This window comes from Felis catus, chromosome D4 (assembly GCF_018350175.1).
Source record: "Felis catus isolate Fca126 chromosome D4, F.catus_Fca126_mat1.0, whole genome shotgun sequence".
In the NCBI taxonomy this organism is placed as follows: domain Eukaryota; kingdom Metazoa; phylum Chordata; class Mammalia; order Carnivora; family Felidae; genus Felis; species Felis catus.
In genome coordinates this window covers 62,734,960-62,753,266 of record NC_058380.1, presented here as the reverse complement: position 1 = coordinate 62,753,266, position 18,307 = coordinate 62,734,960, and the positions used below count along the sequence as shown (strand labels likewise).

Below are 18,307 nucleotides of genomic sequence, written 5' to 3'. Positions count from 1 at the left end.
AGGAAATGTCCATCAAACATCTCTAAACCCCCAGAATGGAAGTATCCCCTACTGGTTCCTATTGCCCAAGAACTTCTTTTCTGATTTAGGATATTCCAACTTTTCTGTTTTTATCTTAGGAAAACATCAATGGAGCATACGGGATAGTTCATTTTTTTTCTTTGACTCCTCAAATGATGTCTTGAAACTTATGACCATACCGCACTCAAAACATATCCACCACAAAGGATACAAAAATACTGATTCAAAGGGGCACATGCACCCCAATGTTTATAACAGCATTATCATCAACAGCCAAACTATGGAAAGAGCCCAAATGTTCACTGACTGATGAACGAATAAAAAAGATGTGATATGTATGTATGTATGTATGAATACACACACACACTGGACTATTACTCAGCCATCAAAAAGAATGAAATCTTGCCATTTGCAATGATATGGATGGAGCTAGAGTGTATCATGTTAAACAAAATAAGTCAAAGAAAGAAAACTAGCATGATTTCACTGATATGTGGAATTTAGGGAACAAAACAGATCAACATAGGTGAAAGAAAAAAGAGAGGGAGGCAAACCATGAGAGAGACTCTTAACTACAGAGGACAAACTGAGGGCTGCTGGAGGGGAAATGGGCAGGGGGATGGGCTAAATGCATGATGGGTATTAAGGACATTGGTTGTGATGAGCACTGGGTGTTATATGTAAATGATGAATCACTAAGTTCTACTCCTGAAACTAATATTAAACTATATGTTAAATAACTAGAATTTAAATAAAAACTTGAAACATTAGGGGAAAAAAAAAACATATGGGCCAGAAGTTCATGAGGGTGTCACACTTCACTTTCATAGATGCTATCCATGTCCTGCAGACAGGGCAGCTGTGTTTATCACCTATAAAGCACAAACTAAATGTAGATTATGGAACTATGTCACTGAGGAATCAGTAACCAAGGCAAGGAGAGATGTCCATGTCGGTTATTAAGATATCCATTACAGTGGAAAGACTTGCTTTACAAAAGAACCACAACAGAAAAATGGGAATTTATCAGAAGTGATACTTTTACATTGCTATGCCCATAATTCCTACAATGAAAATACCCCACTAATACAATTTGTAATATTTGATGAACTAGAAAATGTCTTTGTTCCCACTACCATTCACTTCCTGTTTTTGTGAACTGGGGATAAAATGACCAACTTAAGCTTCACTTCACTAATTTGATTCCAGTTAATGCCCCAAGGGGAGCTATCAGCATGTCTCTTCCAATTGCCTCCTAGGGAACAAGAGAGAAATATTTGGCCTATTAAAAACAATGGACGCATTCACTTCTGTACTGGCCTGATGGGGACCCTGTGCTTCCGTTTACAACTGCCAGGTTCATTCAGCTCTTTGATTACCTTCTATCAGTGTGTTCACAACCAATTCAAACCAATAGTGGGAGACAATTAAATTCACTGAAAGAGCAGTTTTTACGGTCACACCTGCCTAATGTCACCCAGTCTTTTTTCATGCACATGTAATTAATACTGTTCAATGCCAATAACTCAGACTTCCAGCAATATAGAGTATAGTGGTAAGAACTCTGTTACTACCAGGGAGTGAGCCAGGCCTGGGTTTGTGTTCCAGCTGATACACTTAGTACCCGTCTGCCATTTCAAATACTGTGACTCAATATACCTTCAATAGTCATGCTCTCTTCTAAAATAAACAGAATGATGAAAGAATAGGAAGAAATATAATGATTACACTTGCTTTTGTATTAATAGTTACTGTCACTTGAAGCACTGTCACTGAAAGTCACTGCTTTTCAATATAGGCAGGGGCAGAGTAGCACTTTGAACTAGACATCTGTTCTTCAAAGACTCATTTGAATCATCTCTCTTATAAAAGATGAGCATGTACCTCTGCTCTGGCAGAAGAATATAATAGAAACATTTGTGCCTTACTAAGTCAGACCCCTTATAATACCCATTGGCAACTGGGCTGGTTTCTAGCAGAAAAGGTGAACCAATCTGCAGAAGGGTCTGATACACTCAAACCCTGTTCCCTGATTCAAAGTCAGGAAGATCAATGATGGCAGACCAGGGTGGTCCAGAATAAGACCCACAGGAAAAAAAGGCAAGCCCTCTAGAATAAAACTGTCTGTGGAAAGGTTAGCAATCCAAGCTCAAAGGCCTGAGATTCAGAAGTCAGGGGGCATGGAAATAACAATGCAGACCTAGAAGTCTCTCAGGACCCAGACATCCAAGCACAATGTTGTGTTAGAGGACATTTGACTATAGACTAAAGAACATATGAGTATGGACTTAAGTCTGATCTTGGAGCTCAACCGTAAGACACCACAGTGGTTGGCACATGAGTCTGGACCACTGTCATATTGCAAAGGGAAACATCAATATTCATGGGATACTAGAGCACCCAGCTTCAACAGCAGTGCTAGGAGTTAATAGAAAGCAATGACCAAGACTTCTCGTTTCCCTCTAATTCTGGCATTAGAAGAAGAAATAACCTTAATTTCAAGAAGGTAAGCCTTTGGTAAGCCTTTGGAAAAACACTGGACATCTTTCTACTAGAATATCTGGGGTCTGAAATAATTAACCTGACAAAATAATGACCATATTTGTACCCTAAATTAATAAAGTAAGTTACAATGGTTACACTGCTACAAAGGCAGGATCTACACAGCCCAACTGGAGAAAGGAGCAAGCACTGGCCTGTTGAAGAAGCTATGCCGGCAACAAATATACAACAATCTCCCAGCAGCATAGAACTGCCACCTTCTAAACCCATACATTTAGTTTATTATCTCCTTTGTTAGATTGCCAGTTAAGGTGGAAATCTGGGCATATCCCATTCCCAATGCCAATGTAGATTACTTAAAAATTGTTAATAGTATGAAAAGTATATGACATCTTCACACAAGAAACACTGATGTATGCAAAGGGAACTAGACGGAAGGGAAGGCTGACCATTCCCATGACTTCTCTCATGTGCTGGATGAATTTACTTAACAAGTAAGTGGAAGAGAGCTCAACAGAACCCACTGAAAAGGATAAGCAATTGAGGGAGGCAAAAGTGGTCTTGTGGGGTCATCGTACATCACATTTAACTCCCATCTGAGCCTTTAGAAAAAGCATGGGTGCTAGAGACCACATCAAGACAGGACTCTGGGAGGGACTTACTCCTCCCAGCTCTCATCTAGGGGACTACTATGCTTGCCCTTGTACAGGGGCACTGCCATGACTAGCTCATTTTGCCACACATAAAAATATGGAATTGCCCGTATTGAAGTCTGATTGCCACAACAAACATGGAAAAAAATGCTGGTTCTAGCTCTGATTCTTTCCCTACTAGAATGCTAAATCTTTAAACTAATTGGTAGCTTAAAGCTCCAGACAACCTAACATTTTCATTTTCTCTTTCTTCTTTATTTATGTCTGAAATATTTAAACAAGGATCCATATTCCCTCCATTAGACCCACTTCAACTCCCAGCAGATCACAGGTATTGACATTCTTCTCTAGGAAAAGCAAACAGGGGGAAAAAATCAGCAAACATGTAAAGTTATAAAATAAATCAAATTAAGGAGAAGGAACCACCTGAGGAATCAGAGCAAGTATGAAATATGTTTGAAATATGTGACCACCAGAAACAAGAGAGAATTTTAGGCATTTCCCAATACACATTCTCAAAAGATGAGTTGAGAAAAATGTTCACACATACATGAAACCACAACAGACCCTTAAGAAGTCATGGGGCGCCTGGGTGGTTCACTCGGTTAAGTGTCCAACTTTTGATTTTGGCTCAGGTTATAATCTCACAATCTTGAGATCAAGCCCCGAGTTGGGTGTGGAGCCTACTTAAGATATTCTCTCTCTCTCTCTCTCTCTCTCTCTCTCTCTCTCTCTCTCTCTCTCTCCCTCCCTCCCTCCCTCCCTCCCTCCCTCCAACTCTTCTCCCCTCTTGTGCACGTGTGCGTGCTCTCTATCTCAAAAAAAAAAATTTTTTTTTTAAAAGTCACAATAGCCTGATGTCAAAAAAGAGAATAAAACAACACACACTGTAATAAAAATATGCAGTGAAAACACCACGATGGATATAAGGAGTAACTGATCAGATCCTTCTAAAATGGATTACAGGGCACCTGGGTGGCTCAGACCAACTCTTGACTTCAGCTCAGGTCATATCTCGAGGTTTGTGAGCTCCCGCCTCACATGGGGCTCTGCACTGGTGGTGCAGAGCCTGCTTGGGATTCTCTCTCCCTCTCTCTTGCCTCCCCTCCCCACTCACTTCCCCTCTCTCTCTCTCTCTCTTAAAATAAATAAACTTTAAAAAATGTAATCAGGATTATAGAAATAAGATTGTAGAATTTAAAATATTCTCCCACAAATTCAGGAGAAATTGATTAACAGGCTAATTTAATGAAAGAAAGGGTAAGATATATGGAGAGATTAGAATTTTATCTATGTCAGATGTAAAAACGGAGAAGAGAGAGAAGAAATAACTGTTTAAAATTAGAAGCAAATGTCTTAAGATGAAGAATTCATTTTGCAAATCCCAAAGCCTAAAAGAGTACTAGGCAAAATTATTTAGATGTAACCTAGATAAAATTTTGAAGTTCAAGACTTGTGAAAAAATATGCAAGAAAACAATCAGAAATAAAAGTGATGTGCGAAAGAGCAAATATCAGATTGGTCTCAATCTTTATGAACCGAATTTTGAGGGAAAAAAGTATATCACATCTATTCAAGTAGTTATCTTCAAAGACAAAAAGAAATTTCAGAAATTTAAATATTCTGAAATTAAAACACTTATGTACTCTTCATGAAAAAAACATCTAGAGTATATATATAACTGAAAATGAAAGCAAAAATTCAAGAAAAGAAAAATTGATATTATAAAAGAAAGTAGTTAGTGAAATACAGTCTAGTTAACATTTGGACAAAAAATTAATGTAAATGTCAAATTATCATTAAAGGGCTGTATGTTGTCCAATGTAAAAATGATAATTGTTTAATAATCTGGATTTAAAACTTCAATTTACAACAAAGAGCAGCAAGTGGAGAGAGGAAGCAGGAAGTAAAGGCATAGTAAGTTTCCCAAAGAAAGGAGTGGGCTCAGAAGAGCCAATGTTGCTTTTCTCTTTGAACTCCAAGTTCAAAGTCATGTCAATAGCTTGAAATTGGCCTGGGGGGAAGCATTTACACCACTGAAATCAGCAAATATTACCAATAAGGCTTTTCTTTTTTCCTCAGAGAGCCACGATTGTCCCACAGGGTATAGTCAAATACCTAGTCTTTTTTTTTATTTTATATTTTTATAGTGTGGTAAAACACACATAACATAAAATTCACAATTTTAACCATTTTTAAGCATGCAATTCAGTGGCATTAAGTACTTTCACAATGCTGTACAACCACCATCACACCATTTAAGAAAGTCTTAAAGTAGTCAAGTAACTTAAACTTACCAATCCGGCCAAAAGGACATGAAGTAAAAGGCAATTTCATCAGGAACTGAAAACCCAGTGTCTAGAGAATCAGACAACAGGATGGACTCAAGGCTGTGGGCAGTAAAGAAATATCATGGAGCTGAATGGCTTTCCATTACAATGGCCATGGTCAGGAGCTGGGGTGGGAATTTTGCCTCCTTAATGTACCTAGCTAGGGATAGGGGTTGTAGAGGAGAAGATGTGGTCTCAAGAGATTCAGGCTGACTCTACATTTCAAACAGTCCCCTAACTTAGCCCTTTTATCTTTTGAACCAAACAAACCAGAAAGGTGCAAGAGTAGTTTCCAACATGGGCAATATACTGGAATCGCCAGATCAACTCTTAAAAAGCACTGATACCCAGGCCCACCCAGACCAATTGCAACAGAATCTGTGGGAATGTAGCCAGGACTGAGAGCCACCAGTGTAAAGCCACAACTTTCAGTAAGGGACTGCAAACCTGCATGAGTCTGCATCAGGTAAGGGACTCCCCCCTCAACTGTAACTTACCTTGTGAACATCATTCCAGGGAGTCAGAAACCACAGAGGGAAAGAACATGAAATGGAAGGACACACAGTTCGTAAACTGAGCATCAAATTGAAAAGGAAAGCAATGGAGGCACCTCCCGAAGCACCACCTCAGCCAAGATTAAGCCAGTAATTTAAATCCAAATTAGAAATTGGCTAAATCTTCCATCGGTTTCATTTCTTCCACTCAGTTCTTTCTGTTTTGGGCTTTGTTTTCTCCCTAGAGGTGATCCCTGTGGATTGTGCCAAACAAGTCTATTCTGATCGATTCACTGCTATTAAGATATTTTCTAAGATTACCCAGCCTCTGTGGGATTATTCAGAGAATTTCCAATCCATTCAGAGGTAGCAAACCTATAAAATGCTGGAATGCATTATCAGAAGCCCGCTGTAAGATACCAGTTAATAATACATTGTCTTCCCACAAATGGGCTAGAAGGACAGAAGCCCTGAATAGCCCAGGATGTTACTGAAGTTGGTTTCAGCTGGCTGCCAATGCTTCTCAAAATAAATGTACAGCCCAGTCCACTTGAAAGATGAAACATCAGAAACAGGTCCTAGTCTGAGCTCTGTACTCTCCTTGAGAAGGTGGAAAAGGAAAGTGAACCAGCAATAATTCTCCTAGAAAACAGAAGCCAATATGGGAAGCTTTGGCCAAACCTAGGCCAGCTGTGTGGCACCAACTACCCTTGAAGTATTTATTACCAGATGAGACACTTGTTATGGGTTGGATTGTGTCTCCCAAAATGATGTTGAAGTCTTAATCCCTGGTACCTGTAAATGTGATCTTATTTGCAACTAGGGTCTTTGCAGATGATCAAGTTAAGGCAAGGTCATTAGGATGGGCCCTAATCCAATATGACTGGTGTCCTTATAAACCAGAGAAATTCTGATAAAGAAACAAACATTTACAGAGGGAGGATGGCGTGAAGACACAGAGAGAACATCATCAGCAAGCTAAGGACCACCTGAGGCCGCCAAAAGCTAAGAGAGCAGGCACTGAACAGAGACTCCCTCCTAGCTCTCAGAAGGAACCAACCCAGCTGACACCCTGATTTCTGACTTCTGGCCTCCAGAACTAAGGTAATAAACCCCCGGGTCTAAGTGACCGGGTTTGTTGTACTTTGTTACAGCAGCCCCGGGAAACTAATACAATCATCAAAATACTGTATTGGTTTAAAACCTGGTGGACCATTCAAAACCAGACCACTAATCCAGAGGACTAGGTAAAAAGAGGCATTCAACATGTAATTTGAAGAAGGCAGGCACCAAACAGAAGTGATTAGAGAAAGCTAACAGGGTGGAGGAAACAGAACCAGGAGCAATCACAACACTGAAGAGGAAATTAGTTTCACTTCCTGAACATGGATTTAGAGGCCAGGTACTGCCCTAGGTGCTGGGGATTCGAGAGCAAATAAGAAGTTACTCATCATCTGCCCTGCTAGCCTTTTGTAGATATGGTGTGCCAAGATAGTAAGCAAAGCACTTTGGGATCAAAGGGGTGGGGAGGCTCACAGAGCAACCTGGGATTTGGGGAAGACTTCCTGGAAAATAGGATATCCAAGCTCAATCTTGAAGGATGAGAAATTGGCAGGATGGGCCAAAAGACGCCCATTTTCATAAAGAATCCAAGGGCCTCTTGATAGAGTGTCTAACAGGATGTGATTTTTTTTAAGAGGAAAGAGGCACAATCTTCACATACACATTTGAACATAAAACACCACGAGTTTGTCACCTTTAGAGCTGCAAAACACCCAAAGTAATAACCAGCAGAAACAGTCACCACATTATAGAGCAGAGGAAACTGTGACCAGTGGGAGAAACCGACCTCAGCATGGGGGGGTATGAGGGCAGGAGAAATAAAAGTACATGTGCCATGCTGTATTTGTTCATGATACACATGAGACACCCCACCTTTGAGAACTACCAGAAAAACATAGAGAACTTTGCAGGGACTCATGACAGCAAGTGAGAGCAAGTCAGAGAATCTACAGCAAAAATGAAAATAATAAGGATCCCATAGGGTTGTTGTAAGAAATGAAGAAAGAATAAGTAATATTTCAAAGCAATTGGGATATATCACCCCCACTCCATCTATCAATGTTTGATCCTATCTGCATCTGTGTTTATCATCTTATGTTGTCATCATTATCACTTACCAATATTCATTTCTTGAAAGCAACCTATTTTGGGAATGATGGCTCTGTAACACGAATGAGACTGATTTAATGACTGGCAAGTAGCAATCTAATGGGGATCATGGTGGCTGCAAGCCTGAGCACAGACAGGAATGGCATGGACCTCCTTTGTGCTGCAGCGCTCGGCTAATTGGGTCTAATGGAGGAGCTGGAGGTATTCTCCTTACGTTTTCCTAATGATATTAATGTCTTCATGAGGTTAATGAAACTGCTAACATGGGCCGACTGTGAATGGTTTTGTGTATAATATAAAACCATGTATTCTGAGTCTTATCCAAACACTAGGGATTATTACTGTTGTGGCTCGTTTTCTCTATAAAATCAAGGATGGTTGGGGGGGGGGCTTATTTTTCCTTCTAAGAGCCATAATCAAAGACCACTAAGGATCTGATCTGATTCAGAAATTCCTAGACTGCTAGGTGGACACCATCTGGGGGGGGGGAGGGCGGGGGGGAGAGAGAGAGGGTGGTTAAAACTATAGCCCTGGTTTGGTCATATCCTTTATGGTCTCTACTGCCCCCTGCTGGCCTGAAGAGGGAGGAGCGGATCTCCAGCACCCCCATGGGAGATGGAAAGCACCTGAAGACAAGATAAAATATAAACAGCTATTATTTACTATCACTTACTACGTGCTTTCTAATTTAATACTCACAACATTCCTGTGGGGTAGGTCTTGTTACTGCCATTTTACAGATGAAGAAACCTAGGTTCAACTAGTAAGCCAAGTTACCCAAGGACACAGAGCTTATAAGTGGCAGAACCAGGACAAGGTATAAATCTGTCTGGCTCACAACTGTCGTTACACTCCCACCAGGGCATATAGTACAGTAAAAGTACCCATACTTCAAAACCAGATAAATTTGAGTTTTGTTTTTTTTTATTTTTTTTAACATTTATTTATTTTTGAGAGAGAGACAGAGCATGAGTGGGGTTGGGGCAGAGAGAGAGAGAGAGAGAGAGAGAGAGAGAGAGAGAGAGAGACACAGAATCTGAAGCAGGCTCCAGGCTCTGAACTCTGAGCTGTCAGCACAGAGCCTGATGCGGGGCTCGACGTCATGAACCATGAGATCATGACCTGAGCTGAAGTCTGATGCTTAACCAACTGAGCCACCCAGGCGCCCGAAGTTCTGATTTTAATCCCCCAACTTAAGAGCTGTTTAACATAAACTTTCAGTAAGTTATTAAATCTATTTAAATTTGCTGAACTTGTTTTCTTTATCTGTATAATGTGAATCATACCTACCTTGGAGGATTGTTGTGAGGGTTAATAACAAAGTAAGCAAAAGATAGGACCTAGAGTACAATGGCTGCCCAACAGATGGTGGGTCCTATTTGGGGCTAGAGATAGAAGGTGGACAAGCATCAGCCTTCCTGTGGCTCGGTGGCTGCTTCACTCAGGTCCCCAGGAGGTTTGTAACTCAAAGCTCAAAAAATACCAGAATGCTCAAGTAATGATGCCAATATATCTGAATGGCTCGTTAACACTTACAAATCAGTTTTGTGTGTATTTTATTTGATCTTCACAAATATGTAACTACAGATGCATAAATATGCCACAATTAATTGAAGAAATTCACAATATGCCCAGCATTACTCTAAGCATATAAAATACATTGCTGAATTTCACCTTCATAACAATCCCACAGGTTGGTATTATTTTTCCCATTGTCTAGATGCAGAAACTGAGGATCAGAAAGGTCAAGTAACCACCCCAGAATCACACTGTACTAAGTAGCTGAGCTAAGACTTGAACACTGGCCAATCTGACCACAGAGCTCATTTCTCATAACCTTCAAGATACACTGCCTTCTTCTGAAGCAGGCAGGGCAAGTATTACATTTTTACTATACACATGGAGATATTCTGATTCGCATTAAGGTAAACAACTTGTTTTAGTACTCACAAGTTGTATTAGTGAAAATTAAGCCTGAATGGTGACCAGGGGTGTCATTTAGACATTGGCACAAGAAGGTTCCAGGTGTGTCAGGTTTGCAATGTGACATCTGGAGAAGAACCTTATGAAACTACTCATTACCCAAAAGTATTAACATCCAAAGATAAATTCATAATAATGGAAAAAACCAATTATTCACTGAAACTGGAATGAGGAATGAGGCATGAAAAAAATATATTATCTCTTTGCAAATATGGCCCAGTACTTTTACTATAAATTAAAATCTATGATAAACTGCAAATAAATTAGATGGACATCTGCAGCAGAGATTAAATAACCAAAGAAAAACTACACATTTGGGGAATTTTAAGAACATGGAAACCACCTAAGAGAGATGGCTTTCCTTGCAGATTGTTTAGTGGATCCATTTCCTATCTAAAATCTTTTAAAGAACAATTGTGATGGCTCCCACTCACTAGCTCCTTTTGAATATGAAGGATTTTCTAAGAACTAGACGGTGAGGACAGGTACCTCCGGCAGTTAATACAGAAAATGCCATTGTCATAATGTCAGATACATAAGAACACCACAACTCAGGGACTATAATACAGATATATAATGTCTACATACAAATTTATCAAGTTGTGAATACAAGTCTGAAACTTGTAACCATAACATATAGCAAATCAGAATGGAAAGGGAGGCCTTCATAAATATTAATTTCCTCATCTTTAAAAATGGCTTAGGTGTCTATAGATCTCAAGATCAGCTTCGTATTTAAAATGAACAGTGAAAAGAGGGGCACCTTGGTGGCTCAGTCGGTTAAGCATCCGACTTTGGCTCAGGTCATGATTTCACAAAGAACTTGAGTTCAAGCCCTGCATTGGGCTCTGTGCTGACAGCTCAGAGCCTGGAGCCTGCTTCAGATTGATTCTGTGTCTCTCTGGAGCCTGCTTCGGATTCTGTGTCTCCCTTTCTCTCTGCCCCTCCCCTGCTCATGCTCTGTTTCTCTCTCTCTCAAAAATGAATAAACATCAAAAAAAATTTTAATGAACAGTGAAAAGAATGTAAATAATATATAAATATAAATAAATTAACATTTTGTTTCTTAAAAATTGTATATAAAGGAAAACACTTGTTAAATTACTGGAGATCTTGCTATTTAAAATAAACCTGTGGCTTCTCCCTTCCCTTTTATAAAGTGAAAATAACTTAATGTTCTTCAGTCCCTGTTGTTTTATTTTTAATTTTAACTTACGTTTTTCTTTTATTTTAAATATTTCTATTTCTTCAACAAAGGCTTTGAAGTCCAATAAATAAAGTGTATTAACTGAGAAAAGTCTTCCTGAAACACAAACTTTCCTGCTTTGCAAGGGGAGTTACCCTTTCTGTGACCACAGCATGAATAAAGACACACTTGGACATTCAGCAACACTGAGCCAGGAAGTTGCCTACGTCTCATAAACCACTATGAGTCACCACAACTTCAGAACAAGACAGAGAAATAGCAAGTGTCCACAGTTAAGAAGGAAATCTCCTATCTATGGTGAGAGATGCTTTCATGTAGGGAGCAAAGGCAGTCTTGCCAACCAATGGACATCCCAAATTCCCAGCCTCTCCTCTCCACACCTGTAGCATCTCCTGACCAATGGAGAAGCATAATTTTATCCTATACACCTCCCTTCACAGGTTATTATTTCTGCTCTCTCCCATTCCTGTTGATTGTATCATGTATGTAAGACTTTCTTCTATCCCCAATAGTGAGGCTCTTGGCAAAGCTAAAGGCTTTTCTTTAGTTGTCTCTTGAGACGTATAGAAACTGGGAGTTGGGAAAGCTCTGTTTAGAAGAGCCAAAGCAGACCTAGGTGCTCTCCATACCTTGGGTTGGACCATGGCCCCTGAAGCAGGCAAATGGGCCCAGAGTGTCCATGTGTCAGAACAAAGCCTTATCTTCCTTCCAGCAAGGAAGCTTTCAAAACCCAGCCAGTACAGTAGCTGTTCACCAGACCAAAGTAAATGTCCAGCTTCAACTTCATATGTATGTATGTAGGAGGATAATTTTCACATTTTACTGTGTACTTTCGTCTGGGTGAATAAAATCTCTTCTAGAAAAGAAGGTTGGGGGAAAGGCTTTTATTTTCAGAAATTCTTAAAGGGTAAAATCTACCCACACAGCCTAGAGAAGGAAATCAATCAATCCGACACCAGAGCTAAGATTTCACTATATAGTAAGTGTGAGCTGGGAGGGAAGCATGGCAGGGATTCACTTGCCTCCTACATGGTCTCACTGGGAGCCAAGACTGCATTTCATAGTAGGACACTCCAGGCAGCCCTCTGTTCTGCCTCTGAACACAAGAAGTCTAACCCAGGAAGCAAGACACATCATTCTACAGCACCTTCCTGAGCTACAGTTTATAAAATGGAATTAGTGTTTTTTTCTAACTGTATAACATTGACTAAATGTTAATGAGTATTATTATTATCTGGAACAAATACACTAGAACTTAAAAAGGAAATGTGCCAAGTTGTATGGTGCAATGTGAAGACTGGACCTAAATTTAGAAGACCTGGGCTCTCGCACTGCTATATACTACCATGTTCCCAGTGTTCTCTCTGGTTCTCAGTTTCCTCGTCTGTAAAACAAAGTGATTCAGAGTTGTGAACTGGCAGTCCCTGGAATGACTGCCCTGTTTCTCAAAAGTTTAATTTAATCATATTTAAATGGAGGACATGCTGTCCAGGCGGCCAGAGCCCCATCACTTTTTTTTCTCATAACTGATCCTCCTTTACACATTTATGAAACCAACCTAGCCCTGAAAAATTTGGGCTAGAAATGCTAAAATCTCAAAGAATATTTCCCAGTCTTAAAAAAAAAGAAAAAAAAAAAAAAACTACAGTGTTTTCACCCAAGCAGCCACAGCTAGTATTTCCTTGTTCCCTCCCTATTTGAATATCTCAGCTTGAGCTACATTTTGAAAATGAAGAGATAAAGGCAGTCCAGCACGAGGAAGGAAAGTATTGTAAAGTATGACACTGGGACGTGTCATGCCACATCACGGAGATGTAAGCAGTCGTGCATGACTATACAGAAGAGTGTAGGGGGAGAAGTAAAGGGAATAGAAAAATTGAGGTGCGATGCTTAGCAAGAGGCCAACACTGAAAAGAGTTGTGAGCTAGGCTGAAAACCCTGAACTCTGTCCCCAAAACTGAAAAGAGATGGTGGGGGGAAGGGGAGAGGGAGGTCACTGAAGGTTTTTAACCTGTTGGATTTCTATTTTAAGCCTCTCTACTCGAGAGGCTGCATGGAAGACAGACAAGTACTTTCCCCCACCAGCACAAAGTACTTTCCCCATTAGTAAAATAAGTTGTGTAGAACAAGGGTTCACACTGCTGGCTGCATATTAGAATCACCTGAGAAACTTGTAAAAGCACTGCTAACCTAGCCTGATGCTAAGAGATTTTTATTTAGTTGAGGGAGTAGAAACAGGTACGATATTTTTTCTTAAATGCTAAAACCTTAAAGATTCTTCTCGCTCTGAAATTCTATCAACTGTGTCAAAGGAGGTTCTTACCATTCAAAGTGAAGCGTGGTAAAAGCCACTTCCTTTATATCCTCAGACCCCAAATCTGGAACGTTTGGAAAGTACCTCCAAACAACTTATATCACTCTTCTTCTTTAAATTGGTTTAATCCTTGAGCGTATCAAGCTTCTCTCTGAAAAAGCACAGGATTATTTCAGAGAATGATTTCAAACTCCTATTTTAGAATTTCACACTGTTAAATCATTTAGAAGTGAAAGAATACCAGCACCTCCCAAATAAACGGAAAACTAAAATGAAATATAACAAAGTCTATTCACATCTTATAAGGGATTGTTTTTAATCAATCAATGAGAATATACAGAAAACCTGAGTCTGTGTAATATTTCCCAAAATGAGTTACTCCAGCCTGGTAGGAAAGCAGCTCTCTACTCATTTTCTGCCTCTCTCTTCCCCTAGCTTGAACCTGAAGACATTTGCTTGTTTGCTTGCTTGCCAGTTTTCAAAGCTATTGAGCACTTCCTATGAGCCAAGCATTGTGCCAAGGACTTTACAAATATACATCACCATTTTATTAATGTAGAAACTGAAAAGAGGAAAAATAACTCCCTCAACAACACAGAGCTGGTAAGAAGCAATGCTAGAATTTGAACCCAAGTTCATCCTCCCAAACCCATGTGCTTCACCATCACCCTGCAGGGTACGGCCATTCCTCCCTACTCTCTAATGACATCTTGCCATCTACCCACACCCCCACACCCTCCCTGACCTGTGGATGCTCCCACTTTGAGTTCACTCAAAGGATGTGAAGAAGTAAATTAAGAATAGACACACATATAACCCAGATCATCTGATCCTCTCAGGGGGTGATCCCTCAGAATGCTGAAGCAGGGTGCCCTCTGCTGTTAAAGATGATGTAGATGTGGGTTAAGAACCGAGGGCCAGGAAGATTCAGAGGGCCTCCTTATAATAAGGAGACCAAAGCTTGAGATGAATTTGTCCCTTATAAACAAACAACTGTACCTCCTGCTCACAAAGAAAACGCTTCTGCTCCATGGGTCTATCCCAAAAAAAAAGCCTTCAACTAAAAAAGCAAGACTTCCATGTCAGTTTTCAAAATTTTGTCCAAATTCAAGGCACAGAGTCATTACAGTGGTCCTGAAATCAGCCTCCAGTCCTCTGGTTTGATGTTATTTTCCTGTGTTCAGGCTGTTCACATTAAACGGAAGCTGTGACCTCTATGGCTACTGCCCTCTTCTAAGTGCGATTGTGAGAAGGAATGTCTCCTTATATTAACCATTAAAATGATGCTGAACTTGCTGCTAAAAATCCACAGCCTTGGATGCTTTCTATCTTTACTCAGAAATTATAAAACATTTAGGGACCCCTGGGGCAAGTTAATCATAAAATATTCAGCAACATCTGTGCCCTATTATTTACTGACAGACTAAACCCAGAAAATATGGCACCTGTATCGCTGGCTGCCCTTCATCACGTGGGCGCGCACACAGTGGCTGGAGGCGCTGTTCTGCAGTCCTTTGCCTCTTTCTCACTCAGCCCTTCTCCCCAGCACCTCAGTCATGGGCTACCAGTACAAGCCCAAGATTAGAGTCTCCCCAGGCAAAGCAACTTCTAACAAATGGCTCCCGGTCCTGCGGGGATAGGGCTGTGTGCCTCGCCTCAGGAATTTACCCAGGTGAGTGGCAGGAAGATTCGGTCACAGCCTGTGGAGGGAACTGCAGTGACCCCGGTGAGAGCGCCCCCTGGAGTCTGTGCACACGCACGCACATGCGCAAGCTTCAGGCTGCTCTGCCCCAGAAACAGAATCCCATAGGAAGGGTTACAGACTAGAGGTTAAGGCACTTGCATTCTGTCAAGCAGTCAATAAACGCACAATCAACACCTTCTCTGTGCCGGGTGCAGTGCTGGGCTCTGGCTTCTGGTCCTGACTGTGCTGCCTTGTGACCCTAATACCGTGGTCCTCAGTGTGGGTTTCAGGATGGAGGGTGAGGGGAACAAGATAGCCACGTGGAGCGCTGTCGTAAACTACACGGCCCTTCTTATTACCAAATTCTGATAAACAGCTCCCCTCTCCACCACACTCCCCTCCCATTCCCAGCTGCATTTTTATTTTGGAAAAAGTTCCTCACAGTATATAGCTGGTCCCTTCAAGAACTATGAATTAGATCCTTTGTAAGCAGAGTGGCCATACATACACCCAATTTGTCCAGGACAGTTCCAATTGACATCTGTTCTCCTATTTTATTAATAACATCCTTTTTCCCTCTCAGAGGTGTCCCAGTTTAGGAATGTACTTTATATGGTCACCCTTTATAAGGGCCTTTCCAGATTTAATGTGACTTTCACACACCCATACCAAAGATTTCAGGGCTTCTAGAAACTTCCCCACAAAAATCTCCCTAACTATATTTTAAGAGTCCCAACTGAGAAGTCTCATCACATTGTGTTTCTTTTTTTTTTTTTTTTTTCAACGTTTTTATTTATTTTTGGGACAGAGAGAGACAGAGCATGAACGGGGGAGGGGCAGAGAGAGAGGGAGACACAGAATCGGAAACAGGCTCCAGGCTCCGAGCCATCAGCCCAGAGCCCGACGCGGGGCTCGAACTCACGGACCGCGAGATCGTGACCTGGCTGAAGTCGGACGCTTAACCGACTGCGCCACCCAGGCGCCCCCACATTGTGTTTCTATCAGACAACATTGCTATAGACCCTTGCTGCTTAAAGTGTCCTTCACAGACCAACAACTTGAGTATCACCTGGAAGCTATTAGAAAACAGGATCTCAGGCCCCATCACAGGTCCACGGAATTAGAATCTGCAGTTAAACAATATCCCCAGGTGATTCATCTCTACACTGAAGTTTGAAAAGTACATAGGACTGGAATAGACATTTTTCCAAAGAAGACATACAGATGGTAAACAGACACTTGAAGAGATGCTCAACATCACTCATCATCATGGAAATACAAGTCAAAACCACAATGAGATATCACCTTACACCTGTCAGAATGGATAGAATCAAAAAGAAATAACACGTGTTGGTGAGAAAGGAGAAAAAAGAAAATGGGAGAAAAAGGAACCCTCATGCACTGCTGGTGGGAATGTAAACTGGTGCAGCTACTGTGGAAAATAATATGGAAGTTCCTCAAAAAATAAAAATAGAGGGGCGCCTGGGTGACGCAGTCGGTTAAGCGTCCGACTTCAGCCAGGTCACGATCTCGCGGTCCATGAGCTCGAGCCCCGCGTCAGGCTCTGGGCTGATGGCTCAGAGCCTGGAGCCTGCTTCTGATTCTGTGTCTCCCTCTCTCTCTGCCCCTCCCCCGTTCATGCTCTGTCTCTCTCTGTCCCAAAAATAAATAAACGAAAAAAAAAAATTAAAAAAATAATAATAATAAAAAATAAAAATAGAAATACCATATGATCCAGAAGTACCATATAATACCAATTCTACTATTTACCCAAAGAAAACAAAAACACTAATTCAAAAAGATATATGCACCCCTATATGTATTGCAGCATTATTTACAATAGCCAAGACCTGGAAGCAACCCAAGTGTCCACTGATAGATGAATGGATAAAGAAAATGTAATATATGTGTACACACACACACACACACACGTATATATTACTCAGCCATTTAAAAAAAAAATGAGATCTTGCCATTTGCAACAACATGGATGGACCTAGAGAATATTATGCTAAGTGAAATAAGTGTGACAAATACCATATGATTTCACTTATATGTGGAACCTAAAAAACAACATGAACAAACAAAGCAGAAATAGACCCATAAATACAGAGAACTGATGGCTGCCAGAGGGGAGTGGGATGGGGAGTGGGGGATGGGGAAAATGGGTGAAGGTGAGTGGGAGATACAGGCTTCCAGTTATGGAATGAAAAAGTCGTGAGGATGAAGGGTACAGCATAGAGAATATAGTTAGTGGTACTATAATAGCTTTGAATGTTGACAGATGGTAGCTACATTTCTGGTGAGCACAGGATAATGTTTAGAATTGTCAAATCACTGTGCTGTACACCGGAAACTAATGTAACATTGTGTGTCAACTACAATTTTAAAAATCTCATTACATTAAAAAATTTTTGAAAAGCACAGTTCAGGGGTCAAATTTTTTTCTTTAAAAGGCTGGATCATGTGGTGCTAAGTGGTTCAGTCAGTTAAGTGGTCGATTCTGGATTTCCACTCAGGTCTGAGCTCACAATTCCTGAGTGTCGGGCTCTGCGCTCAAGGAGCCTGCTTCAGATCCTCTGACTCCCTCTTCTGGCTCTCCCCCACTTGTGCACACGTGCGCACGCGCGCTCTCTCTCTCTCTCAAAAATAAACGTTAAAAAAAAATTTTTTTAATAAAAGGCTGGATCATAAATAATTCAGGCTTTATGGGTGATACAGTCTCTATCACAACTACTAAACTCTGTCATTGTATTATATATAAGTGAATGTGTGTGGCTGTGTTCCCTTGAAACTATTTACTGGAGCACCTGGGTGGCTCAGTCGGTTGAGCCACCGGCTTCGGCTCAGGTCATGATCTCACCGTTTGAGTTCAAGCCCCACGTTGGGCTCTGTGCTGTCAGCACAGAGCCTGCCTCCAATTCTGTGTCTCCCTCTCTCTCTGTTC

The 18,307-nt window shown here is 40.9% G+C and overlaps 1 long non-coding RNA gene across 1 annotated transcript in view; it reads right to left on the bottom strand.

The window, feature by feature from the left end:
• The window catches only part of LOC123381715, an 86,668-nt gene that overhangs the window by 11,469 nt on the left and 56,892 nt on the right, over window positions 1–18,307 (bottom strand). The window contains exon 2 of the long non-coding RNA XR_006589055.1: window positions 13,686–13,827. This is a non-coding gene — a long non-coding RNA (uncharacterized LOC123381715). The remainder of the gene's footprint in view (window positions 1–13,685; window positions 13,828–18,307) is intronic.